The sequence below is a fragment of the Poecilia reticulata genome, linkage group LG10 (assembly GCF_000633615.1).
Source record: "Poecilia reticulata strain Guanapo linkage group LG10, Guppy_female_1.0+MT, whole genome shotgun sequence".
Taxonomy (NCBI): Eukaryota; Metazoa; Chordata; class Actinopteri; order Cyprinodontiformes; family Poeciliidae; genus Poecilia; species Poecilia reticulata.
Genome location: NC_024340.1, coordinates 31227592 through 31255150, shown reverse-complemented (window position 1 = coordinate 31255150; position 27559 = coordinate 31227592). Strand labels below are relative to the sequence as shown.

Sequence of the window (27559 nt, the reverse complement as noted above, 5' to 3'; positions counted from 1 at the left end):
CTCCAGCCACCGATCCTCTCCATCCAACACCCCTTCATCGCCTCCAGCCACCGATCCTCTCCGGTCTTCAGTCTGTCTGGTTCGGTTTTGGGAGGAAGCCAGAAACCCAGAAAAAAGCCATAAGAGGACTGGACACCATGCAGACCCCCGGCTGGGATCCGAACTCAGGACCTTCCAGTCTGTAAGGCAGCAATGCAGCCCAACTAAAACAAATATTTCATGTAATTATACCAAACAGAAAAGCAGCAGCATTAACCCCACTATGTGCTTCAGGAATTTTCAGTTGTCTAAGCATAAAGAGGTAGAATCCACCTTCCAGTTGAATCCCATTCATCATAAATCCTAATGAGGTCTGAACCGAGTCAGGCTGTTTGTTTATCAGCTGTTTGCAGGCCTCCTTCTCCGGCTCGGCTTTCCGTGCTTCCCACTGCGCCTCGCTGCTCTGCCACTACCTTCCTCATTCACATAGATTATTTTTCACTTTCATACCTCAGAGTGAGCAGCCAGATCTAATAATACCATGGCCAATTGATGCCGGGGAAATGTACCACTTCATTGGGGAGAGAAAAAAACACACAACAAGAGTTAAAAATACAAACCATGTTCTCCATCAGCAAATGTCAGCAGTGGAACCTTCATGCAGGAAACAGCATTTGCTGCTTTAAAAGCCTGACAGTTTTCTGTCGCGTGGGGAAGATGGCAGATGAGAACTTTCATATGAAAACATGAAAACATGCATGATGACTGGGAACCGTCTGTCTGCAGAAATGAACAGGAATATGAAGAGTGCTCTGTTAAAGGCCACAATTTGATCTGTCCGCTTTTTAATTAGAATTAAATGTTTGCTTGACATTAAACGATAAGGGCTGATTAAGAACGTTAGAGTACAAGTAATGTTTGGCCCAAACATAATTAAGTTAATAGGATGCAGCAGGCTTTGACTTATGCAGCGCGCCAAGTGAATTAATCCCATTTACCTGGGGAGAGCTGGTGGGAGAATGTTCTCCGTCCTGAACAAAGACGTTCAGAACCGGGCCTATAATGCCATTAGGACCAGAACAGAACAATGCAGAAAACCTGTTAACACAAACCAGCTCAACATTTTCCTCATTTTGTTCAAACCGGATTATTATCACAATCAGGACAGTTAAATATTAGATTTAAGAACCAAATTAATCAGAAACTATTTAAACAACTAAATTTGACACAAAGTGCCACTTTGAATTATTAATATTTATAAACAAGCTGCTTTCATCTACAAACCATAAAGTAATGTATGTCAGCTAAACCATGACCCAGAAATTTGCAAACATCTCAATAGTTACACGTTTCTAAATGTCAGTTTTAGGGGAAATTATGAAGACCAATAATTTTTATAGTCTCCTTTTGATCTGTTTTTAGGTATTTTTTTTAATTTAACATCCTCAGAGATTCAGAGTTTGAAGAAGTTGAGCAGTCAGTTAATAAAATTAGTATTTATTCGATTGCTGGTAAAGTTGCAGATTAGCCTCAGAGTCAGCAGAGAGAATCACATGAACTACAGATCCAGTAAACCTCCTGGTTGTTTCATTCATTTATATTATATAATATTCATTCTGATTACACTGACTAGAAAAAAACTCAACACCCATGATGCAACTGGCTCCAGCTTTACACAATAATACCTTTGAAAGCTTTGAAATCTCTGCTTGGATCTTCTGATCGATGTCAGAGTTTAGAAAGAAACGTCAGTAGAAACAGCAGCTGGACGATCAGCAGGTTCACCCCGACGTCGTAAAGCATAAAAGTAACTTCAGATCGTTACTGTAATGAAACACTTTCTGATTAAGATGCAAAACAAAACGCCAACCTTGGCTGGATCCTCCCACGAGCCGCCGGGACGTTCAGATTAAATGTTGAGACGGAAGAAATGACATTATCTGTCTGCAGACTCTTAACGCAGCATCACCTCTGATGCTTTTCTTTATGTTTCTACCCTTAAAATGAGATGCATCCTTCTACACAGCCATGCCACTTTCATTTCAGTCTGAGCATTCACACACACACGCACACACACGCACACACACACGCACACACACAAACACACACACACACACACACACACACACACACACACACACACACACACACACACACACACACACACACACACACACCAGTGCATGTCACACATGCCTGTGCCCCCGCACGGACACAAAATCATAAAGTGATGCATGCAATCTAAAATCTGACAAAAGCTTTGGCACCGGCAGGCAAAGTTTGACTTGTGAATAAAAGCTCCTGTCAGGAGAATCTTTTTGTAGCTTGAATTCTGGAACCGACTTCAGAAATGAAGGATTTACTCTCAGGATGTCAGCCATGAAACGTATCAGAGGAGGGTTCAGCTGTTCTGGGTTCTGCTTCCATCAGGACTGGTTTTCATCAATGGCATGCTGTCTTTTCAAAATAAAAGCTAATATTCAGCCGTTGCTTTGATTATGGCACACATTACTTCTGTACATTTCTGTAAAGAAATCTCTCATCAGATCTTGCAGAGACGATTTGGACGGCTTTGGAAATTCTTCTCCACCACATGTGAAACATTCCCAGTATGGATCGGTTTGGACTTGTCCAGACCAGGTGTGGAGACTCTTTAACGCTCCTGCACAGTTTGAGCCATAAGAATCGCAGCATTATGCTCCTCCTGACCACCAGCATGATGGACGGATCCCTTCATGCAACACTTTTCTCCTCCTGATGGACTCATCAGACCACATCCTGCTCGACTCCAACCTCCATCCAATCTGCCCCTTTCCTCAGATCAACTCTGATCTGTGGATTTCTCCAGACAACAGGCGTAGTCCTGATGCCTTGGTTAGATTTCCCTTCATCTCCAGAGGGAATCATGTGCCAAACAATTGATTCAAGGAAGAATCATAATTGTCATTTACTACAATTCAAAATCAGTTTAAAACGTCATAAAATCCATGTAAGCTTTGCCGTTCCCTCCGGTACAGAGCTCTGTGATTGGTCAGAAGGTTGTGGGCGTGTTTCATACAGAAATGTTGATATTTGGTTTCAACTGTTCCACTTCCACTGCCCTGTTTCAGTATCTGCAGACGACATGGATGTGGAGCGTTTGCCTGGATTCCTGATCATCATGGAGGTGATTAGCTGGTTAGCATCGTTAGCTCTGGTCTCATGTTCCTCTGCGCTTCACAATCCGGTGAAGGCGGCAAATGAAATGTGTCGCCTGTTCTCTTTTCTCTGCTGCTCTAATGAATTTAAATAATACATGAGGTATTTTCATTGGATTACTATAATGAATTACATTTCTGTGGTATTCTAATTTATTATAACACCATTTGATGCACAGTAAAGTAATATGTCCAACATTGTTCTGTGGAGTAATAATGAATTCAAGAAATCAGACTTTATTACTACAAAACTCACAGTAAGTCAACATAACATCCACTCAAACAAATTGCATTACTCATTTATGAAGACCAGGCCTCAGGATATTCAGTTGCAACCACCTTTGCCTCAGTCATGTCTTATTAGTGTCAAATTGTGAATGTATCTGTAATGGTTTCCTTCCTTAAACCAACTTATCCCCTGATATTTCAGGAAGCACTACGAGGCAGAATTAATGAGGGATCAGATCCGACTTGGATTCACGGGGTCAAGCCAACTAATGAAAGAACTGGTGACCTCCTGCTGTACTTGGATGGAAGTCAGAGTTATAAAGAATTAAGAAAAGGATGATTTCAGAAACTTTCAGGATAAAAACATGCTTTTCTTTCACCTCAAACATGATTTAAATACACAATAAAAACTGAAATGTGTCCCTGAAACTCTCTCCTTGAATTGATTGTTATATGAAACTATGCAGCGATGTACAGACACCCTGCGAACGACGTTCAAGCGGGAAACGCACAGTATCTGAAATCCATGACTGTGAATTATTTATGAAGCTTTCTTTAGAAGCTCCCAGCAGTTCATGGAATCACTGCAAACTTAGCTGCACCTTTCTGTGTGACCGTGTGTCCAGAACCATTCGTTTGTGATGCAGCCACATTTCCTGCAGCTTTAAAACACTGTTTTCCTGGATGCACTGCAACTTTAAGTAAAGGGTCAAAGGTCACAGAGCGGTCAGCGGGGCAGAATCTGACTCTGCAGTGAGCTGGAGCTCATAGAGCCAAAGACACGGCATGAGGTCAATGGGTCCAGGGCCACCGAGGTGCAGGTCAGAGGTCAAACAAAGTTCCTAAAGCTGCTGATTTCAGCTCCATGCTCAGGAACATATTTAACATTTCATCTGACAACAAAGTCTCAAATATAACTGACCTCTATGTGAAGACATGGCCCCGCCCCTCAGAAATGTAGAAAATCTGTGCAAAATGGGCGGAGCCAAGAAACGCTGAGAGGCTGAGAGTGGGGCTGAGCAGAGGCGGCGGGGCGGGGCGGGGTCCGGACGGAGACAGCACTGCTGCTGACTTATGGTCCGTCATGGCGAATCCTTCCATTCACCCACTGAACCTATGAATTCACCCACTGAACCACGTCTCCATCCTCATCCATGGTCACGACCTCTGAGAGGGGATTAGAGTCCCTGCTTCTCCACACCAAGAGGAGCCAGGGGCCCGGACAGCGGGTTATCAGGTCGGGCTGCCTCCATGGAGAGGAGCAGAGACCCAGAGGAAGACCCGGGACTCGCTGGAGGAACCGTGGTTCTGATCTGGGAACGTCTGGGGATTCCCCCGGAGAAAAGGACACGTCTCTGCTCAGCCTGCCGCCTCAGATAAAGGAGGGATGGCCTGCAATGTTAGCAAGGAAGCCAAAACTGAAATACAAAGTAGATGTAAGGAACATAGAGTCATGTCACGGTGACCGAACACGGAACAGGGAGACGGCCGCCTGATGTCTGCAAAGCTTCCTTTCTTGATCTAAAAAAAATCCATAAAATTGCAGAGAAAGACTCAGATGTACAACGAAGCAGCGCTGCCACTCAAAGTGCAGCTGAGCTTCACCTCAACGCAAACAACGTTGGAAGGTGAGATCCACGGAGAGCCAACTGAGCAAACACAAAGTCCACCGAGCGCCAGGCTTCCCAGCATGCACTGCTGTTCAGAAGAAACCTGACATTTCACCACAACTGCCATGATAATGCTTCAGCACATGCTGCATTTTCTCAGGAGTTAAATTAACAATAAAACTGATGGAAAATCAGAACATATGAGCAAAGATAATTACTTCTGAGGAGCTTTGAGGTGTAAATATCGCGAGTGGAAAAGTTCAACTCCTGACAAAGTTTGTCAGAGAGCTGCTGCTTCGTCAGAAAATCACAAAAATATATTCATTTGAATTAGCAGGGCTCTTTTGATGACAGCAGGATGAAAAGCAGGTGTTTGATTTGAGGTTTGATTTGCTGTCAGCATCAGCTGAACCTTTTGATCGAACACAAAACCACATCAGGAAACCATGACGACCACAGAGACACTCAGGTGGGCTCAGCGTTTCAGAACCCCGAACTTTTACAGAAAACTTCAACTTCAGTTACATTTTATGAAACAAACCAACAAAAAAATGATTCAGGATTTGAACCGTTTTGTTTTAATAAAACTCTGAAATTACGGTTAGTCTTTTTACAAACACAGTAACGATTCCCTGTGTGTGTGTTGGTGATCCGGGTTTCCAGACACAGACAAAGCAGCAGCTCGGCGCTCGACCAGCGGGAAAACGTTGATGTTCTTTCTGCACAAAACACTGAAAAGTTTTCCCCAAAAACAGCCTGAATCTCCCGTTGAGCCCAAACAAAGAACCGGTAGATAACCTCACAATGTGAGCTCCACTCCAGAACAAAATGTGCGTGGCTGGGAAAGAGGCCATCAGTCGTTAATGACAATTAAATCTGACCTTTAGAGAGGAGAACGTCAGGATGGACGCAGTTCAGAAGACAGAAAACAAGGTGAAGAAAGTGATCTGATCAGGAAAACAACTTTTGTCACTGAAATGGTTTGCGTCAAAACATTGGTCTGGTTAAAGTCCAGACTCAACTCCCCCAGTTACTGTAACAACCAGTTTGTGGTTGTTATAGTAACTACCTCAGCTGAGGGTCGGTAGTTTCTTCATCTCCTTTAAATAACCGACAGACACGTGTGAGAAAACGGCTGAAGAAACAGAAGACATGGCAGCAGAAAGAGAGCGAGCGCCCAAACACACACGGAAAACAAAATGGCTGAAAAGGAGAGAAATAGCTTGAGTGCTGGCCTTTATCCGACATCCCACAGTAACTACACAAGTCAGCTAAGAGACTGTAAATGTTGGCTGCTTACCACTTTCAGAAGCAATCATCCTCTCAGCCATGCTCTGTTCTTCTCTCTTCTTCTGCTCTTTCTGCTTCGACTTTTGCTCTTTTATCTGCAGAGCGAGAAAAAGGAGGAAGCAGACGAAAAGTCACACTCCGGCTGGCTGCAGCCACAGTCACTGGCGCGACTGAAATGCTGTGAAAATGTTTCTGAAGCTTTTGTTTGAAACATTTCTTAATTTACTTGGCTCACGGAATTGCTGTAGTTTTGTACTAAGCTGGGACTAAAAAAAGAGAAAACTGAAATACAGGCAGATAAACACAGAAGACTATTTAGTGATTATGACTTTCACTGTTAACTCATTGAGTCTTGGAGACGTAATGTTGCTGTGTGAAATAAGGAAGCAGGAGCTCCAGTCAGACTTTACGTTTGCTCCAGCAGACGATCGACTGAGAAACGATAAATACCATCACTGTTGCAACAACTCAGAGGTTGGAGTAGAAATCAGCAGAAATATAAATTATCTTTAAAAATACGTTAAAGTGCATGACTGAGTCCCCGTCAGTGAACCTGCTTACAGAAATCATCAGACTGCTGTGTGGATGTGACGCCGTCCGTCTGACGTTCTGAGGATGTTTCTGTTTCCACAGACGTAACGAGGCAGCGTCACTGATGAATCTGTTAGAGGTTCAGTCAGATCTCACTGCCTCTTCACACATCAGCTGCTGTGTTTACTATCATTTAATCACATGCTAGATTAACACGCAGCCCTCTGCATGCACAGGGAACGCAAACAAGTTCATATAGAAACAATAAATGAATAGCATTTCTCTTGAACTCCTCACTAATTAGCAACAATGTTTCACATCTTCTGGTTCAAATTGCTTCTCGGTACAAAAACTAACTGGAAATAAAATATGAGGAGTTTAAATGTGCAGCCTGAGCAGATTAATCAGAGCTGACAGAAAATCCCCTCCAGGATCCAGATGTTTCGATTTTAACCACATAATTTAAACTGTAAGTTCAACAGGTGCGACTGACGAACGCAGCAAAATGCATCCTCTATTTATGAACATATTTAATGTCACTGAAGTCATTTTGTTCATATATGGGTGCATAAAATACATGTTAGAATATCGTTGTTAAAGTTAATTTCATTAGTTATTCAGTTTGATATGTGAAACATTCACACTTTTACAGCTGAATTCTGAGATTAAAGTCCTAATCCTCTTCTGTACACTTCTTCCTTCCACTCAACTTTCCATCAGAATGCCTGGACACAACACTCTGAACTGAAAGCTTCTCTAGTAACAAGTTTATCTTCATTGTGATGTCGTCAGTGACTGTTGGACACCTGGCAGGTCAGCCATGATTATTTACTCCCTAACAGGGTCATTACATATCATTTCTTTGTTACTGGCCTTATGCAACATTCAGTTTGAGATAAACTGTTGCACTGTGGTTTTGACTCCCTCTGTTGTATAAAAAAAGAAACAAGTGCATGTTTGTTTAGCTGCTGGTGGCCAGAGGACATGAAGGATAAGAAGCGCTGCTCCAGGACAGGTGTGCGACAATTTCTTGACTTGTTGCTTCAACAAATCTCTGCTGGGGGATTTAGAAAACAAGACGAAGCCGCTAACAACCGGAGAAGTGCAACCAAAACGCTGCTGTCAGAAGCGTCAGACACTCGGACAGGCAGAGGGGTTTAGCAGCTCCTTCACAGGGTCTGAAGGATGCTGGGAACTAAACGCTGTGGCTTCTGCTTCCCTCTGATTCTTACACAGCTACAAGATAATGCTAGCCTGTTCTTTTGTCTAGAAAAAGCCGAGCCAGCGTTATGAGGAGTCTTCTTCACTGCATTATTGCTGGCTGCGCTGCAAAAAGGACCTTTTCTCTGCTGTAATGAGTTCCCCAACCAAACTGTAGAAGGAGGCGATTATGCAAAAGGCTCAGCTGACTCTGAGATTTAATGAGAAAGAGAGCAGCAGAGAAATGTTTCCTTTCAGTGTGAAGACGGAGAAATGAAACGTGAAAAAGTTTGACTCAGGACACTTCAAATTAATTAACTTTGACACCTTGAATGCCATAGAGTTTAACTACAAAAGACACCTTTCCATTTATTTTTTGATAATGTGCATCCCTTTAATTAACCAGAGCAGTGTTCCCTGTGATTCCCACAGATTACTAATGAACTTTAAAGGGTCATTTTACCATTTTTCTAATTACACCCTTATGGACTGCACTTGATATCACTGATGATTAATTGAAAACTGCATCGCTGAGCCAAGCCAGCCACTCAATACTTCATCTAAAATGTTCACATTTTATGTATTGGAAATTCCTTCATCACGGTCACAAAGATTTGAAAGTTTACGTAACTGACATGAAACCAACGAATCTCCCAAACAAAAGTAAGGGTTAAAACATTTATGACTGACTGCTTGTTGCTTCGCTGGTGCAGATATTTTTGGATTTGAAATGAAGTGAGTTCATATTTCATCATGCGACCCGTCTACCTTGATGCCAGAGGCAGCTCTGATTTCAGAGTCAGTCTCAGCTAGGACAGCGTCTGCAGGAATCATTTCATTTCTGTGGAGCAGAAACTGCAGTGGAACACAGAGGCAGCCGACTGCTTCATATGAACGCCGAGGCCGGACACAAGAAGGGCATGAAAAGATGAAAATGAAGCGTTAAATCCTGCAGGAAGACGCATCAGTGAGAAATTATCTTTCTAATTTCATCCTCACTTTCATTTTAGAGGCATGTTTTAGTCAAAATGCAGAGCAGAGCCAGTTCTTCACACCAGCTATTTGGGTCGCCACCCAGGGAGGCGTCATGTTAGGGGAGGAACCGTAAATGAGAAAATAAACACATCATAAACAATAAGTTTCCTGCAGCTTATCGTCTTGTCCAGTCAGAGGAGATTGCTTCGGCGCTCTCTGGTCTTGTCCACAGCATAAATAATGGAAAAAGACATTTATAATTCTACGAGACTGAAGATGATCTGTGACATTAGTCCTTTAATCCTGGAAATGATCTTCAGGTGGTGGAAGGCCGACTTTGTAACTGTCTTTATGTGGCTCTGAAGGTTCAGGTCAGAGGTCAGCCTGATCTGCCGACTCCAGATCGTTCCATTTGTGTCCAAACATAAAAACTTTGTTTTGTTTCAGTTCAGCAGGAAAAGGTTGTGGCACATCCACGGCCAATAAACCCAGAGTCACCTGGTGACATCGTAATGTGGATCCGTGCATCACCTGCACAGCTGCAGGACTTTAACCCAGATCTGTGTATGTTCTGAGCCAGCAGGTGAATCTATATGATAAAGGGATCCCAGGATGAAGCCTGGGGTGCCCCACAGGTCAAAGGTTACTCAGTGACATGAAGACTTCAGGTTCGTTAAAACATGGATCACCTCCACGACTCACCAAAGACGCTGAAGTTGGTCTCTGATTCGAGATTCCCATCCACAGCAACACTTCACATCCATTTCTCTGGTGTTTTCTGTCTGTTCTTTAGCTACTCGTTAGCATCTGACATGCCAAATATCACGACTGGTCAAAGCTGAGCTGGAACCAGATCCGACCTTCACTGTGTCACTTCAGCTCTTCCAAGGTCACAGAGCATGGAGCCATGCTACATTAAGGCCTCGCCATGTGCACGCCACTCGCAGTTTCTCCTTCAAATCAAGTCATTGTGGTTCACACTCACGCCTACAAAATATCATTACATATAATGGGGAATAATAACCGTATACTGACAATCATTCTCTCTCCTCAGAAATAATGGCATCAGTTCACCTGCCAAAACATGGCCTTAACTCACAGGGATGCATTAAGACGCCATTTGCCACCTGGAATCAAGATGAATATCAATCATGATTATGGCTGCTATCTTTAATTATCTGGCCACAAAAATTGTTTAATATGCAAGAGCACCTGGATGCTGTTAGAGAGATTGAGGCTTCATCAGCATTTGCTCTTCAGAAGCAGCTCCTGCCCGAATAAACCGAGCTTTATGTCATGTGGAATGGAGAGGGACAGATTGGCAAATGGGCCACTCCTTTTTCTACCCCAATTTACTGAGAGGCTCAAAGTGAGACAGGACCGACTCCGAGTCTCGGTGGGAAAAATGGCAAGGAAAGTTTGAGAAGAGAACTATAGTGTGGTGTCATGGAGAGATGGTTTTACTGGTTTCTGTAGGTGTTTTTCAGGAAAACAGTAACAGGCAAAAATTACCAACACGTTACAATAATTCATCTCTCTGTTTTCTAAGTTTGTGCTTTCTGCTAATGATACACCACTAATAAAGGAAAACCAATTACTTTGCACAGCTGGACGTCTTTTATATGTGCCTTCAGATCTCAAGCATTTGATTGCTTGTAAATACATGCCTGATTTAGACTTCTTTACAGTCTGAAAGTCAGCAGAGCTGGTGACAAGAAAGCAATTAATCACATTATCATGCCAATTAAAACTCGGTCTGCTCCACTGAAGGTAGAGAGCCAGCAAGAGGAAGGAAGACGTGGCATTCAGGAAGTAGGTTTAAACCATTAGGGCTTATCTTTCGCTCCGATCGGTGATTTGAAGATTAAACACTGAAGTATTACATGTATCCTTTAGATAATTCCTGAACTACATCTAAGAAGTGTAACTAATTAAAACAAAACCTTAAATTCTGGTTTTATCCATCCAATCTGACTGACTGGAGGAGGACATGCTAATATTTAGATACGAAAAGTTATAAAGAGGAATATTCAGAACAGCTGCAGATGTTACTGCTGAGAAATCTGGTTCCAAACTGACTGATAGATTTTACTTAAACGAGATGATGCATATTAATGATCATACAATGTTGCCATAAATACACCAGATTTAGCAAAATACTAATTTACATCCATAAAAACAAACTGCACAAAATACAAACATTTATACAATCTCTTACATAAAGATAATAAATATATACATAGCTGGGAAAAACTGTGGAAATATTCTCTGGATGTAGATTATTAAAGAGCGTTTGTGTGTTTTTCCTCGTTTCCCATCATGTGAGATACAGAGAAATATGTGGTTGTAATGTGATAAAGTTCAACACATATGAAAACGTCCTGCTTGACATTCATGTCAGGTTAATCAGTTAAGGATAAATGTGATTGTGCTTTTAAAATGTCCACTTTATAGTCCAAGATTTGCATCTTTTCTGAGGAATTTATCTTTACCTTTCCTGGCTTGCATGATGAGAAAACAGAAAACCTGTCTGCCAATAAGAGAGACCTCAGAGTGAGATGTTTAGACAGCAGATGCATGACTAATAAACAGACGACAGTCGAGATAAACTCTGAGCCCATCAACATTTTCAGCCTGCAGAAAACAAGCAGCTCAACCAGCCAGCAGGAGACATGCTGCAGATCCCAGAGGCCCAAATTCAGACGGACACACAGACTTTTATGCTTTTTAAAGAAAAGACGTCAAATGTTTGGAGGAAAACAAATCCACACCATCATGTTTGTTCAGACCTTTTACATTTTCTCCAGATCAATTCCAGAGATGTGGTTTAGAACAACCCATCATTTGGTTTGTCAGTTATTATTATCAGATTAATTTTAAAGCGAAAAATCATGAGTTTTACTTGTTATTTTATTCTTCAAACAGAACAATCCTGAAGAGATGTGAGAGGAAAGGTGACAGTGTGGTGGCATGAATCACTTCACCCTCACCTGCGGCGCAGAACTGGAGCCACTGGGCAGAAAATGGTACAAGTTCTGCAAAAACACTGAAATTAACGGATTTACAAAAAATTAAAGTGGATGTTTTCTGATGTCAAAAAATCACAGATGTTGTAAATGTACAACTTTTTACAAAAGTCATGAAAGTAAAATTAATGTAAATGTTTCTGAGTTTTACCCCGCCTCTCGCCCGAAACGTTAGCTGGAGATGGGCACCAGCAACCCTCCCGACCCCATTAAGGGACAAGGGTGCAAGAAAATGGATGGATGGATGGATGGATGGATGGATGGATGGATGGATGGTTTTTGAGATTTTTTGGCTGAAATTTACTAAACTTTCACTGCCACATTTTGGTCATAATCCTTCATTATAGAGAGACAGAGCTGTGGGAGAAGTGGTTGCTAGTCCCAGTGCTGGTCACAGTGCTGGTTCCAGTGCTGGTCCCAGTGGTTGCTGGTCCCAGTGCTGGTCCCAGTGTGTGCTGGTTCCAGTGGTTCCTGGTTCCAGTGTGTGCTGGTTCCAGTGGTTCCTGGTTCCAGTGTGTGCTGGTCCCTGTGTGTGCTGGTTCCAGTGGTTGCTGGTTCCAGTGGGTGCTGGTCCCAGTCTGTGCTGGTCCCAGTGTGTGCTGGTTCCAGTGCTGGTCCCTGTGTGTGCTGGTTCCAGTGGTTGCTGGTCCCAGTGTGTGCTGGTCACAGTGCTGGTTCCAGTGTGTGCTGGTCACAGTGCTGGTTCCAGTGTGTGCTGGTTCCAGTGGTTGCTGGTCCCAGTGTGTGCTGGTCACAGTGCTGGTCCCTGTGTGTGCTGGTTCCAGTGTGTGCTGGGTGTGTCGACCCTCCAGAGAATTAATGATTGTATCTAAAACCCAAACAGCTCATGATGACATCTTGACAACCTCTACAGGGATCATATGCAGCTGGAGCCAAATAAAAATATAAAAAATATGAAATCAGGATGAAATTCTCCTGTTTTGCTAAATGCCTGAATAACGAACAACAAGATTTTCTGACTAGTTCATTAAACCACTGAAGTTGAAATTGGACCCGGATCAAAAAGCCTGTCAGTGATTCCTGTTTGATGAAGCCGTTATTCTGCAGATTCATTTTAAGGCGACACATCAAACCCACTGCTTACTTTGGAAAACTGGTGAGAACTTTGATCAAAAGTCAGAGTTACTGTGTTGCACAGTTTAAAGGCAATTCTGCCAAACATCAAGTTAACGTGTGTAAACTTATGAATTAAAAAAGCTTAAAAAATTTCTCCAAAAATATTTTATCTCTCATTCTTGTGTTTTGCAAATAAAAGTGGAAGTAAAACGTTTATTGTCCTGTAAAGGCTGTGTGGTCGTTAATCTCTGATTCCAGCTGAACGTCTTCACGTCCAGCCTGTGATGATATATTTGTGCTTAAACAAGAAACAGACTGAAGAACTTCATCTTCCAGCTGGGTATTCTGTGAAGCAGCCGTCCGCTGGGGAAAAACATAAAAAAATCTCTTCACGTCTGTTTGATGGGTAGTTTCAGGATTTTTGGGGGGTTTTGCAGACGGCAGTCCTCTGGGTTTTAATGTAATCCACCACCTGCTAGTAAGTTGTAGCAACGTGTCGACACAAGCACAAATTCAAGGTGCTGCAAATCTAGAGGTGAAGTTACTTAAGGCATGTAACAAATAGGATCAGGTCTGTTCTGCATGTTTTATGAATTATTAATGTGTGCATGAATAAAAAACTGAGGAGAATAAACATTCATGTCTCAGCTTTGGAGCTGCTCTTCACCATCTGCAGCAAATATTCAATAAAGATGTAATCAGATCCTAAAAAAGCCTGGCATGTTGTTCATTCTGAAGGTTTGATGTTCCCTGTGAACGCAGAGAGGCTTCGTGGCGTCTGGGCGGACGAGTCCTCTGTGTGGATGTGTTCCCTCTCAGATTTTGGGTTTCCAGCCACTGATCCTGACAGTGGGCCCCTCCAGGGGCCTCTGCATCAAGTGGAACCATTTTGACTGGTCCTGACTCAGGGGGCCGCAGCGTGACTCCAGAGAGGAAGAAATGAGCAAAGCGGTCACATTGTAAGCTGCACCACACGCTCCCGATCCGCTCCTGTTAGCCGACTCACTGGCCTGAACCTCGCCTTAATGAGATGCAGCAACACTCAGACACATGTAGCACGTCTGCTCTAATTACACAACCAAGCTTTATTGTCTCCTGCAATCCGTTCTGGCATCATGAAATTCACTCCAAATGTTTTTTTTTCTTATTTCCATCTCTTTCATCTCTAAAAGAAAAGAAAACTGTGATGAGCAGAGACAGCTGCAGCCTGGCAGCAGAAGCAAAGAGTGTCATGTTTATGCTAAGGATGATGATTGGACTCAGAACAAATATATTCTTTCTTCTCTTTGTGCTGATCTTACATGAATATTTCAGAGATGTGTCAGGTAATTCAGAAGACCAGATTCATTTTCACTATCAGCTGTAAATGGACATGTCTTGTCATAATGTGTTATTGCTTCAATAAAAACTACAGTTCATATGATCCTGCTATGTTTACAGTGGTCATCAGTGGCGTGAACGCCATCTCATTGTTTTTCTTGGATGCATTTGAACTGTTCTTTATTCAGGTGGAACCATTTTGCAGCACATGACTTAATATTGGTTACATTTATTTAAACTCATCCAAGTCTAGAAATCTAGACGTCCAGTTTCTGCTTTCACCATCTCAAACCTCTCGTCCTCCATCAGCTCTGACCCCCGGTGGTCCTGAACAGGCGACTTCTTCTACTGGGATACTCAGGGAGGATGTTGAGTATTTGAGCACTGCTGCCACCTGGTGGCCGGAGGTTTGTTTTATTGGCTTCAGGGCTTGTTCACTACATCTAAACCTCATTGACTGTATTGTTGTTTTTTGTTGTTTTCTGTGTTTTTCCTGGTTCTCTCTAAATGGCATTAAACCAAGTATTCGTGGAGTGAATGTATATTTGAGCCTACATGTGTATTTTTTTTTAATCTGTGTTAAAATTTAATTAAAACCTTTGTTTTTAACATCTATTGATTCTATTTCCTGCATTATTTTCCTACCCTGGTGAGAGAAAGGTCTGAATGCATAATTAAAACTCTAAAGTTATTATGAAATTAATGCCCTTGAAGGGAGAAAGGCAGAAACTGCATTTTATGCTACTTATGCAGCAACTCATTACAAATCTATATAAAGAAATTTATTGTCTGAGTGCGTTTTTCTGGAGTTTTGACCGACCATAATTCAGTTTGAAAACCGAGGTTGTCGGGTGTTTCTATTATTCCTGATTAATTGCTACGGATACGTTTAAGGTTTAATTACTGTTTGTTAAATTACAGATGCACAAAAATAATTTATATGGAAATTAAGCTCATTTAGAAAAATTAAGGTGGTTATGAAATAATTCAACAATGTTACTAAAGCTGCAGTTTTTTGTTTTTTTTCCATTTGATTTCACAGTTTTGGCTTTTTAAAAGTTACCAAATGTCTTCCAGAGGTTGTCAGAGGAAAATGAAGAACAGTTTGCAGTTCTTAGCTCTACAACATTTCTCCATCTCTGCAGATGTTTTCTGCTAACAAAATGTTTTAAAGAAGTTCTCTATTATTTGCTTCTATTCCTGTTTTATCTTCTAATGAAGAAGGTGACAGGCTAAGACGATAAAGACTGCTGAGACAGAGAGGCTGAGGAAATATTTGGTAAACAATTTTAATAAAAGGCTATTAATTTTAATCCCAATGTATTGCTTTCCCATAGTAGCATGTTGGGTCCCTGGTGTGTTTTATTTCCATACCAGTTCACTTCCAGGGCTGAACGTCGCTGCAGCAGCTCCAAGTGACTGATTGCTGTTATTAGTTCTATCCTGGTGGGTCGGCTTTCTGCAAGCCCGCAAAGGCGCTGGCTGGTGCTAAAGGCCTCTAAGTGTGGATCTCAGCAGGTCAATTTTCATACTGAATGAAACAGAAATGTTCAGGGAGATAATTATAAAAGTCAATTCCTGAATTTTTAAATTCTGCAAATTAGATTTCTATGTTAAAAACTCATCAGCGCTAATAAAAGTGGTGTCTGTGTTCAGTTCTGAGGTTTAAATTAGCGACAGCTTCCAGAAAGTCTCCAGAAAAGCTGCACATTCAAACAATAGCCTCCAGTTTCATTTTATGACTGTTTCACAGCCATAAATAGTCTGCAGGTATATAAGAGCCAAGTTACTTTCACCGCTCTCTCTGCATTTCACCCTCCAGGCTCTATACCGCACCATTACAGCTTCTTGCTTCACAGTAATTGGTATCATGTGTTCTTTTGATTTAACCGACCGCTGGACGTGTCCCTGTGTCTGTTCCTCTCCAACTGCTGGACAGTGTGTGTGTTAATCACCAAACGGATGCAGGTGATGACGTCATGGGGACAGATGCAGCTTCCATGACCACTGGACACCAAACTGGCAGTTTTGGCAGGCGCTGCCTCCCCTTCAGCTATCCATAGTGGGGACTATGAAATATGGACAGCAGAAAATTGAGATTCATCAGGCACGCCTGCCTTGCTCACTGAAATCTATATTCAATTTTAGAGCATCTGTCATGGCAGTGGCAGGCTGAGGCATGCTGGGATTGAGAATCACTTAAGTGCTCTGAAATTGTATGTAGTGGGTAAAAAAAATCTCTATGTTTATCTCTCAGTGTATTTGCCTGGTGATCTGCTGCAGCTCTTTCTTATTCTACATCTATGTGTGACTTGGTGTAAGAAGAGGCCTGGCCGGCAAACAGAAAGGCTTCTGATTCTCAGATGAATCACATTCACAGGAGTGTTTCAGCCTTAAATCCAGCCTGAAACCAAACTTAGATTTCATAATGTTGCTGTTTCTAACATCCATTCTAACTAATGGACAGTGTTATGTTTATTATGGATGTGTTCATATATGGATTTGAACTTCATAACCCAGATGGCATCATGAGGAAAGAATATTATGTGGAAATATTGAAGCAGCATCTAAAAGCATCAGCAGGAAGTAAAAGCTCAGGACAATGACTCAGAAAGGTGGTTAAAATTTAACTTAAAGAAAATAAAGTTCATGTTTTAGTGTGACCACCACAAAATCTGATTCCAATCCTACAAGTCCTGAAGACCTGACCCAGTCAGACCGGTTCTGTCAGCAGGACTGGACCAGAACTCCAGAGAACTAGAGCGAGAAGGTCTGACCCAACAGAGAGGTCAAAGGCCACGCCACCAAATACTGAGCAAATGGAGGGAAACTTCTGATTTCAAAGACATTGATAAATAAATTCAGCATATTATTTCTCTCATTATTGAGCCATTTATCAAACAGAACACATGAATAATTCTGGTTTTTATTTTCTGTAAATAGAAGCTGCATAAAACCTCTAAACCCTGGAAAAACAAAGGCTTGTACTGAAAAGGATTTCCTTGTTAAACGGTGGATCATCATCTGAAGAAACTCCAATATTTGGACTTATTTAATGTTTCCATGCTAAATAAAACCAAATAAAAACGTGAAACCATATTCCAGCTACATGTAACAACAAACACAGATTAAAACTGTAAAATGGCAGAAGCCAGGATCACATCTACAGAAACACAGACTCTGGTTTCCTCTGAGGTGTCCATGATTAAGAGGAAGGAATTGGCTAATTATCTTCAGAGCACTGGGGCACAAAGGTCAAGGTTTTATCTGCAGGTTTGGTTTCCAGCGGCGGTGCAGCGGGTCAAAATGAGGCTGAGCATTCTCATTACCGGCCATTAGGCTGAAAATCTGTCAATAATAGAGCCGCTGGAGTCGTGTGTCCTTCTGACACACACAGCATTAAACATGTGGCCCTCTGGCTGGGGCCCTGCTCTCTCACCTGATGCTGTCCTTCTCTGATGATGGAGGAAATATGAAAGCTGATGGTAATTGTTGCTCTCATCTGCTGACCTCAGTTTGTTTCACTGCAGCTAAAGCTCCACATGGATGACCAAACATCTTTGCTACGAAGTGTAACTAAACATGGACATAAACCTTTTGGTTGATAAAACTGTGTGAGTAAGTTATGTAGGCTCCCATCTTTATGGCCAGGTTCCCACAGCAGGATCTGACAGCAGACAGACTTCATGAAACGTTTCCGCCTCTGTATGTGCAGAAGAAGAACGCTGACGTCACGCAGCAGCGCATCGCTTATGGAGTCATTTATGGGTCGATTTTAACGTTTATTTAGCACTGAAACAGCATCGTCACAGCAGCACTAAGCTAATAAAAGGAAAACAGCGAACAGCATTGGCTTTTTGTGGAGTGTTGAACTGTTTGGATGAAGAGCCAGGAGTCTGAAAGCGACGAGCTTCACTGATTCTTTCATGATTTTATGGTTTCATTCATTGTTTATGTCCAAATTTACTGCGTCTGACTTTTTCTGGTGCCGACTGGCTGTGGAGTTTGGTCATATCGATGAATTACAACACGACTGCAGACGCTTTGAAAACAATCAGACACATTTCCAAAATATGAGCCCACATGGAAGAGGCTCAGATCTCCGATCTGACGTTTGGGTGGACAGGTCAGTCGGGCCGATCAGAAGAAGCCGGTATGGGTCACATTTTCCTGCTGTGTGAACGTAGCTTATAGTGTAAATTTGGACAATTTTGTGTAAATTAGTTTAGTTCTGCAATGTTTTGCCTAAAATCATCACAGAGCCCGTTTAGGTAGAACCTTTTCATCAGGTTTAAATTAATCTCATAAATATCAAAAGAGATTAACAGTTTTTACCAACTTTACAGTTTAATAGACATCCAAAATTACTGAGGATCGAATTAATTTTATTGCTTCAGAATCAACTAGCAAATAAATATTTGTGGCCGGCCTGTTATTGATTTAATATATTTATAATAGCTTAACATGTAGATTTTTGCTTACTGAGGGAATTCAGCTCCTCCGTCTGTTATTGTTCAAACATAAAACGACTTCCATCTTTGCGGCTCGCCATCAGTCTGTCTGCAGCACAGAGGATGCATAATGGCCTCCGTAAAGCTCTTTATTAGTCTATGGTGAACAATGAGCCGTGTCAGCTGACAGAGGGAGACCCCCCACTCCTCATTTCCAAACACTGGAACCCAAGGAAGTGACAATCAATAGAAATGCTTCATTTGTTTTATGTGTGCTGCACACACCGCAGCACAAACACACTCCCATCACTTTGTCGTTTTAACACATTTCCACCCACAAACGTGCCATTTGTTGCGTCCGCAGGCTTGTTATAGAGGCCAGATGCAAATGATTACAACAAAAAACCTTTATATGGTTCTGTATGCAAGATTTTCTCAACCAGTTACTCTTAAAAAATTGAATATTATGCAAAACAAGAGTTAAACAGTGAAGGTGAATGTCAAGCAGACAAAGAGACACGTTTTGTTGATACAAGTAAGAATTTTGTTAAAAATGAAAACATCTGGAAAGAAAAGGTTGCTGCAGGTTTTCTGTAGCATCATTTATATCACCCAGATACACGTTTTATTTTAAAAACCCTCAAAGCTTTTGTTCATTTTTGCTTCCAAAACTCAAAAAGAAATTAAAGTTTTTCCTCAAATGCAGACTACAAAAATAAAATAATTTAGAATATATTACATACATATTTCTACTTTACATTCAGTTGACAATAAGTTGTAACAGCTATTGATTGGAAAAATAAGATGTTTTCTATGTTTAATCAGCCCATAAAGACGTGAAGCTGCTGCAGGATGTGGAACAGAAGAACCGGAGAGCAAAGATTCCCATCTGACACACACACCGAGACAACGTACACACACACACACACACACACACACACACACACACACACACACACACACACACACACACACACACACACACACACACACGCACACACACGCACACACACGCACACCGAGACGACGAGACAACGTACACACACGCACACCATGTGCACACACACCGAGTACACACCCTGAGAAAACGTACACACACTGATCCACTTCAGACTGACGGGTGGAATCAGAAGTAGAGTCCAGTCTCTGTGACATTTATTTTGGAGAAGGAACCGGAGCTTTGAGGACTTGGACGAGGCGGCCGCCGTGACCCGATCCAAATTAAATGGATCGGATGGAAGTTTTAGCTTTTATTTAACCTATAAAATACAAAAATTTGGATATTTTACCCTGCAGGTCAAAATTACAGTATTTTCCGCACTGTAAGAATTATAGAATAGATGCTACAGTAGAGGCTGGAGTTACGTTATGCATCCACTAGATGGAGCTGCGCTAAAGTGAATGTCAACAAAACAGTCTGACTCCGGTCGGCGAGGAGAGCCTTCTGGGCCGGACGATGGTCACCCTGTGGTGCTACATGACCTGCAGACGACCTGATTCTAGACGGTCGGTAGATAGATATGTCAGTCAAACTTTATTAACAAACCAGCGTTCTGACAACTATCCCAGCATGCACTTCTTCTTCTACGGGTGAAAATGAAATCGGCGGCTGCTTAACGTAGTTGTTGGATGCAGCAATTTTATTGTTGACATTTTGAATTATTCTCAGCGATTCTTGAGCAACGTTCATGTGATTCAATTCAATTTAGGCAAGTTTACTGAGAAAAGTTATGTGGTAAAACAACCTCATTCATAACGAGAAGCAGCCTTTAAAAAAAACGGTATTATTGTAAGGTTTGTTCCAGAGCTTGAGGTTTATAAAACTTAATGAGATTTTCTATAAACGTGTATCTTTATGCTGAGTTTGATGCTGAATGTTTAATAAGCGGCTGATTCCTGAAACCTTTCTAATAAGCTGACTGTAAATAAAAATGTTCTGCAGATATTTCTGTGCTCTGGTTGCTGCGGGTGGAGGGGAACGCAGGAGGAAACGCTGCCAGCAGGAGGCGCTCCGCTCACTGATGGAGTTACGATCTCCACACCTCACCTACTGGGAACTGCAAACACTCAGTCCACTGAGCTGGGAAAGTATTCACACCTCCACGTAGTAAAACTAACAGACCTTAACAAATTTATTGGGATTTTATGAAAAGACGAGTGCATGGTCATGTCATGGAGTCACGTTTCACTGCAGCTACACCAGCAAGTACTTTGGATTTGGTCTCAACCAGCTTAACAGACCCAAACACCAACATTTATTCCAGTTGAATTTTACTCAGGTTCAGTCAAACTGGATGGAAATAATCCTGGGTTTGGTCCAACCTGACCTGGATATATTCAGCAGGTTTTCTTAACATTACTCTGAAGATCTGAATGATCTGCTGGGCGTTTTGAGGAATCATCTGATTAACACAAATCAGGTCAGTGAGATCATAACAGATAAACTTCAGTTTGTACTGGAGACATTTCCTCTTTAAACAGAAATATCATCATAACCTCAAGTAGCAAACACAAGCCGTCCATTTGAAATCTGGATTGTGTGTGTGTAATTCTTCAAATACTGAAAAACATAATATTGTGCTTCTAATAAGCTTGATTTTTAAAAGTACAAGGATTTACTAAGGATTGTTTAACTACAGACAGAAGTTGAAGGAATGAAGCTCCACTTTAATCCCCATCCCTGTTGCAGTGATATTATTTGGAAGCAAACTGTGTTGCTGAGTTAATGATCATTTAATGAGCAATTCATTGTAAGCTTTATCTTCTAAAAATGAAAAGCAATCTGAAATTAAAATCATATTCTATTGTCCTTAAGTGAGATAAAGCCCCAAAGGCAGGATGGTAGTTTAAGGAGTTTATTTGTTCGCAGCGTCGCCTGAAATCAGGAAGCTGTAATCAACTCCATAAACATTAAAAACATTTTATCACTCTGGACTTTTACCAATTAAAGAATCCCTCACCAGGCTGTGGGAAAGTATTCAGGCCCTTACAGTTTTATTCTGTTTTACTGTTTCACTCGTTTCAGATCATTACAGAAACGTCAATATAAAACTAAAAGAACCTAATTAAATAAATGTAAAAAATATTTTTTCAATGGATGATTTTGACAGTGATTTTATTTTGAAATATAACCAGAAGCTCTGAGAGAAGTGGGAGAAGTAAATGCTGAACAGGATATCGTGGGTTACATGAATAAATGAAGATCTGATTCCAGAGGAGGAAACCAGCGAAATCTGAGGGAAAGAAAAAGTCGACTGACTGTCGTTAATCTGGTCCAATCAGGCTGGAGGAACGTCATCCGATCCATTCTGTAACCCCCGCTACGATCCCTTTTACAATCTGTCAGCCTCCTTCATGCCGTCAGTCAGGTGCTGTTTAAGTGGCTCCATCTGACCAGTGGTGTGTCCAGAACCTGGTTCTGGTTCTGTTCCGACTCCACGCAGGCGGTTTGTTGCTGCTCTGGACGTATCGATTCCCCAGTGGACAGTTCAACGCTCATGGATGCGTTGTCATTTGTCAGCGATGTGAGCGAACCAATTACAGGACTGTTCACAGACAGCACAACGCGCTCATTTATTATTTATAGATAGATCCTAACAATGAACGTCAGAGACAGCTATTCTTCACTCGTTCCCCAGGAGATGCTACATGCATGGTGCCGAGCGGCCCGCTGCATCACTTAGCCTGACGACTGTCGATAGGAGGAGAGAGTCCCACAGCACGCATCCCAACACTGGGGTTTATTGCTCTGACTGCATGGAATAAAGTACCGGAGAAACTCTCAACGTTTAAAAGTAAAATTAAACCAAAACAATCTCTGAAATTACTTCTTTACTCTAGAGAGGCTTGTTAGATGCAGATTTCCTTTTGCAGTTTTAGTGGATCCCAAGACTTCAGAGTATCCAACTAATTTATTAAAATCATAAAGAGTTCAGACTTGTTCTGTGCCCAGTAAAATAAACATTTGGGTGGTTTAGTGGGCTGTTTAACAAAATCCCTTCAGAAATCACCTGATAGAAAACCTGAGACCTGAGACTGGAGCGTCTCCTTCCAGCAGGACAAGCAGCCTGAACATCCAGCAAGAGAGGCTTATGAGTTAGGACGGCCTAGTTAAAGCCCAGAAATAAATCTAGCTGTGTGTCTCTGGCAAGTCAAAATCAAGCTGTTGTATAAAAATGAGCAAAACTCTAGATCAGACTCTAGATTTTTTTCCGTTCATTTCACATTTTTGGCACCACTGTCTTGTTTTAAATATAACATGTAAGAATAAATATTAAGGTTTGTGGTTGTAGAAAGATAAATGATCGAAGGTTTCTGAACCTCCATCCGTCCACATACATGACATATTTACTGTCTTACTGTCTTTATGAATCATACAAGCATTAAACTCTCAACATGCATCCACATTCGTTACATATTTAAATACAAACACTTCCTATCATCCAAAAACAACCCGATATAAGCTTTATCCAAAAAGTTGCACAAATATCATCAACTAAATAAACTGAGTTTTGAGCCGCTGACAGATTCTCCAGTGAGACCAAACCATCTGCTTCTGTTACGAGTAAAACCCAAAGCCAGAGGAAAGTGGAGCTGTGGCCTGGAGGTCAGAGTCTGGAGACGGTTGGTCAACATGAGAGAGTGACGACTCCATTAGGCATTCACCAAAACCACACAGTTTACCAGGACGCCGTCAAACAGCTCTCCTTTCAAAGTAGAGTCCAGCAGACACAAACAGCAGTAAAATCAGACTGGATCACGTTTCCTACCTGGAGCGTCCGACGGTTTACCGACTGCAGCACCGCTCCTTCCACTGCTACGCAACCAGAACCGGACAGGCTGAGGCAACAACCACCGGAGCTATTTTAGTCCTGAACTTCACCTTCCAGCTCAAGTCTCCCAAAAAATGTTGAATATTTTCCCCCAAAATGAAACGGAAACAAGAAGTAAAACCAAAACGGATCCAAAAGTGTTCAATGTCATAAGATCAGAAGACAGGAGATTTTTCCACACTGAGAATCTATTTGTTAGGTGGTGGAGGGAGGGGGTGCGATGGAGGTGAGTGGAGGGGTGCACTTCTGGTATCAGGTGTCTCCTGCACTTTTCAAGAGAGATGGTAATGCCAGCATGTGGGGCCTGTGGGCAAATTAAATGGAGAGACAGAAAAATGCATTATTGATCAGGGTGATGCAGAAGTGTCTCGCTCACAGTACGGGATCAGGTTTGGGTTCAGGGTAATTAATCCTCCGGCCTGAATAAAAGCACAGGAACTGATCCGCAGCCCGTCTCTGCTCCTGCTTGTGTTTAAGTCTGTTTTTGCCTCGGCGCTGTGAAAATAGGTCGCTAGCTCGTGGGCAAAAGCGGTCCAAGGCACCACTGGGATAGCTGGGGCACACTTAAACGCACACATGCCGTTTCCTACTCATGAACGCCCACAAGCATGCAGAGAACCGGGTAGGAAGGTGAAACAGACGCAGAGAGCACCTGTGCATCTTTCTTTTCTGCCAATTGAGCGAAGCAGGTGTCAGATTGAGCCTGGAAAGTGAAGCATGTTGAGGAATTAGACTCTGTAATGCTGCTCAAAACAGAATCCGTTCATCAGATAAACCAAGACCTTCATGTTCTTCATTTTCCTTTGTCCTTTATTTGCTTTGTTCCTCACTTAGAATAAACACAAACCTGAAATGTCTTCCATCTGCCAGTTTTTTTATTTATGGAGCCGCTTGCAAAGTATTTTTACCTAATTTTGCATTTTCAGTGGGATTAAAGTCTGGACTTTGAGTAGGCCGTTCTGACACCTGAATCTGCTTCATCTAAACCATCCATCGACTCTCTGGCTGCATGTTTATGGTCGTCTTCCTTCTGGACGGTGACCTTTCACCCCACCAGGCTCCAACAGCTTTTCAGCTTCACCCTGAATTTACCTCCATCCATCTTCCCTTCACCAGGCCACTGCCTTTGATTCTCATCTCCCTTCATCTGGGATTCCTCCCATTGAGCTAAATTTATCTGGTTTAATTTTAACCAATTGGTGATCAGGAAGAGGATCTCTGTTACATCACAGCTAAACGTTAGCCAGGCTAATCTTCCCTACCCCCTCAGGATGATGCTGCCACCACCATGTTTCACCGTGGGGATATTAGGGCGATGTGTGGACAACGTTTTCATGAAGGGCCAGTTTTCCTGTCATCTGAGCGAAGCGGCTTCTGCTACATGCCTGCTTCTGCGGCTTGTGGTAAAATGTAGAATTTAAATGGGTCTTATGAGATCTTTGAATCGGGACTTTTTCATTCCCCACTTTTAGCAAACAGTCACGTTTGTGAAATGCACCACTAACAGTCATCTTCCAGAGTGGTGGATCTCTGCTATCCATCCAGAGATACCATGTTTGTCTGGACGTCTCCAGGACCTTCTCAAACTGAACTGAAAGAGACCTCGTCTTGTATTCTTATTCTCCATATGCTGCTTCAACTCAACACAAAGGCCTAGTTATGTTTGTATAAATTTGCAAGTCATTATTCGTCATCATGAATTCCAGAGCTAAGAACTGGAGCAGATGGTCATCTTTATGCACTTAGAAATTAAAACACATCAAAAGATCCCATCAGCTGGTTTGTGCTGAAATGGGTCGGATCCTCAGTGTGTGTGGGCCGATGCTGCACCTCTGCATTCCCACAGCGTCTCCTACAACCACAGTCAGGGTTTTAAGCCTCCACCACCTTTACAAATGCAGACACTTTTTTCCATACAGACATTTTGATGCGGAACGTTTCTTTGTTGATCTAATGAGTCGTATTAATATAATCCTTTGCGTTTTCCTGCTATCTTTAAAAGACACACAGGTTCACACATAACCGTCCACCGCAGATACCACCTATGTTTTTCCATCCGTCTTTCCGAGTGTCACCCAATTAAAGCTTTTTGCCTGTGATGAAATGAACCAATTAAGCAGAGCACTTCTGCTTGGGCAGAGATCCATCTCCTAATGGGTGAGACTCGCTCACAAGAACGGCGCGTCCGGATCGCCTCTGCACCTCATTATCATGCGGCTAATAGCCATCACTCACACCAACTAGGCTCACGCTCGCACCAAGCAAATGGGCATCCATCCATGAGCTTCGGTGAATCATAATGCTCCAACATTTGATTATCTGGAACACAACACAAATATGGTCCATGGTGGCAGATGAAATTAGATGGGTTCAAAAGCACAAATACTCAACGCTGAACCTTTGTTGCAGAAAATAAGATGACAAAGGGCAGAACTGAATCAGATAATATTACAGAGTGAATCATTTAGAGGTTATTATGTTGCGTTAAATAATCCTCCTGACTCAAGTCGTTTTGTTCCAGATAAATCATTCACCATCAGGGAGAGAAATCACCTTCAAATGGTGGTTAAAGAAACATCAATTATTCAGATTCATAATATAAATATTAATCTTAAAAACTTGCATTGGAATATGTTTATATTTTGCAGTCCATGCTGAGCGTATTGTGACTGGCTGAGGGAAAGATCTCAGCAGCGCCACCTGTCAGTGATATATTTACAGTTCGGTTTCAAACTGGTCGTTTTTCCTTTGGTTGGTTGTTAAACATGAACGAAGAACGACTAAAATTCAACTTATGAAATATAGAACAGAGTGAAACACTCAACTTTTAATCTGTAGTTTTCAGTTTTACTTGTTAGTGTAAAAGTAAATAACATCTTTGTCAGCCCTTATAAAGGGTTTTAATGTTGAATCAGAAAGTTTCTTTATAAATTTGTGACACATTTTGATTTATGTTATAAATTTCAGGATGATCTTTTTCCATAAGGTCAACATTTGATCAGGTTTGTGGGTCTAACTCTGTTAACAGAATGGAGGACTTTACTTTGTGATTTGTGTGTAACTGAATCAGCCTAAGAGATTCCTTCTAGCATTGCTCCAACACACTGGGCTCTTCACGAGGCGCGGTGCGGCTAACTGGTTTAGCCCCTCCATCATGAGCCGGCGCTCTGACTGATCACAGATGAGGCAGCAGGGTTCAGGTCCTGCTAAGATCTCCGTTTGGCAGCTGGAAATCTCACCTCAGCACAAGAGTCTGACCCACTTCCACGGGTTTTTGTTGCCAAATTATCCAGAACCTCCAAATGGTTCTACTAAAAGAATCTGGTTTCATTGCAGCTGTTTAGAAAACAAGTAGAACAAATGAGAGTAAAACACTGGAAAACAGTGACAGACTACAGCAGCTCCTTTCAGAAAACCAACACCATCTGGGATCCTTCCAACTGAAACACACTCAGCTCTGAAGATGCTTTATTGTCAGGATGAAATGCAACAAAATAGATTACAAAGTTATTATGTTTTGTTCCATAGAGGATAAAACATGAACATATTAAGTCTGGACAGCAAGTCTGACCAGGTCATGTTAGTCTCAGAGAGAGGCGGAGCTCTGAGTGAGGGGCGGAGCTCTGGCCAAGGGGCGGAGCTCTGGCCGAGAGGGGGAGCTCTGAGCGAGGGGCGGAGTTCTGGCCGAGAAGGGCGGAGCTCTGGCCAAGGGGCGGAGTTCTGGCCAAGGGGCGGAGCTCTGGCGGAGAAGGGCGGAGCTCTGGCCAAGGGGCGGAGCTCTTGCCGAGAGGGGGAGATCTGAGCGAGAGGGGGAGCTCTGAGCGAGGGGCGGAGCTCTGGCCG

At 42.2% G+C, this 27559-nt stretch overlaps 1 protein-coding gene across 5 annotated transcripts in view; it reads right to left on the bottom strand.

Moving 5' to 3' along the window:
• The window catches only part of lingo2 (leucine rich repeat and Ig domain containing 2), a 197955-nt gene that overhangs the window by 77582 nt on the left and 92814 nt on the right, over nt 1–27559 (bottom strand). For 2 of the 5 annotated variants that reach the window (XM_008421021.2, XM_008421024.2), the window contains one exon: nt 6315–6399. The exons of 1 other annotated variant lie outside the window; for it this stretch is intronic. The gene's annotated coding sequence lies outside the window, so the exon portion shown is untranslated. Of the gene's footprint in view, nt 1–6314; nt 6400–23653; nt 23929–27559 lie in introns of those variants that run through there. 2 more of the 5 variants (XM_017307166.1, XM_017307167.1) reach the window with 2 other exon arrangements.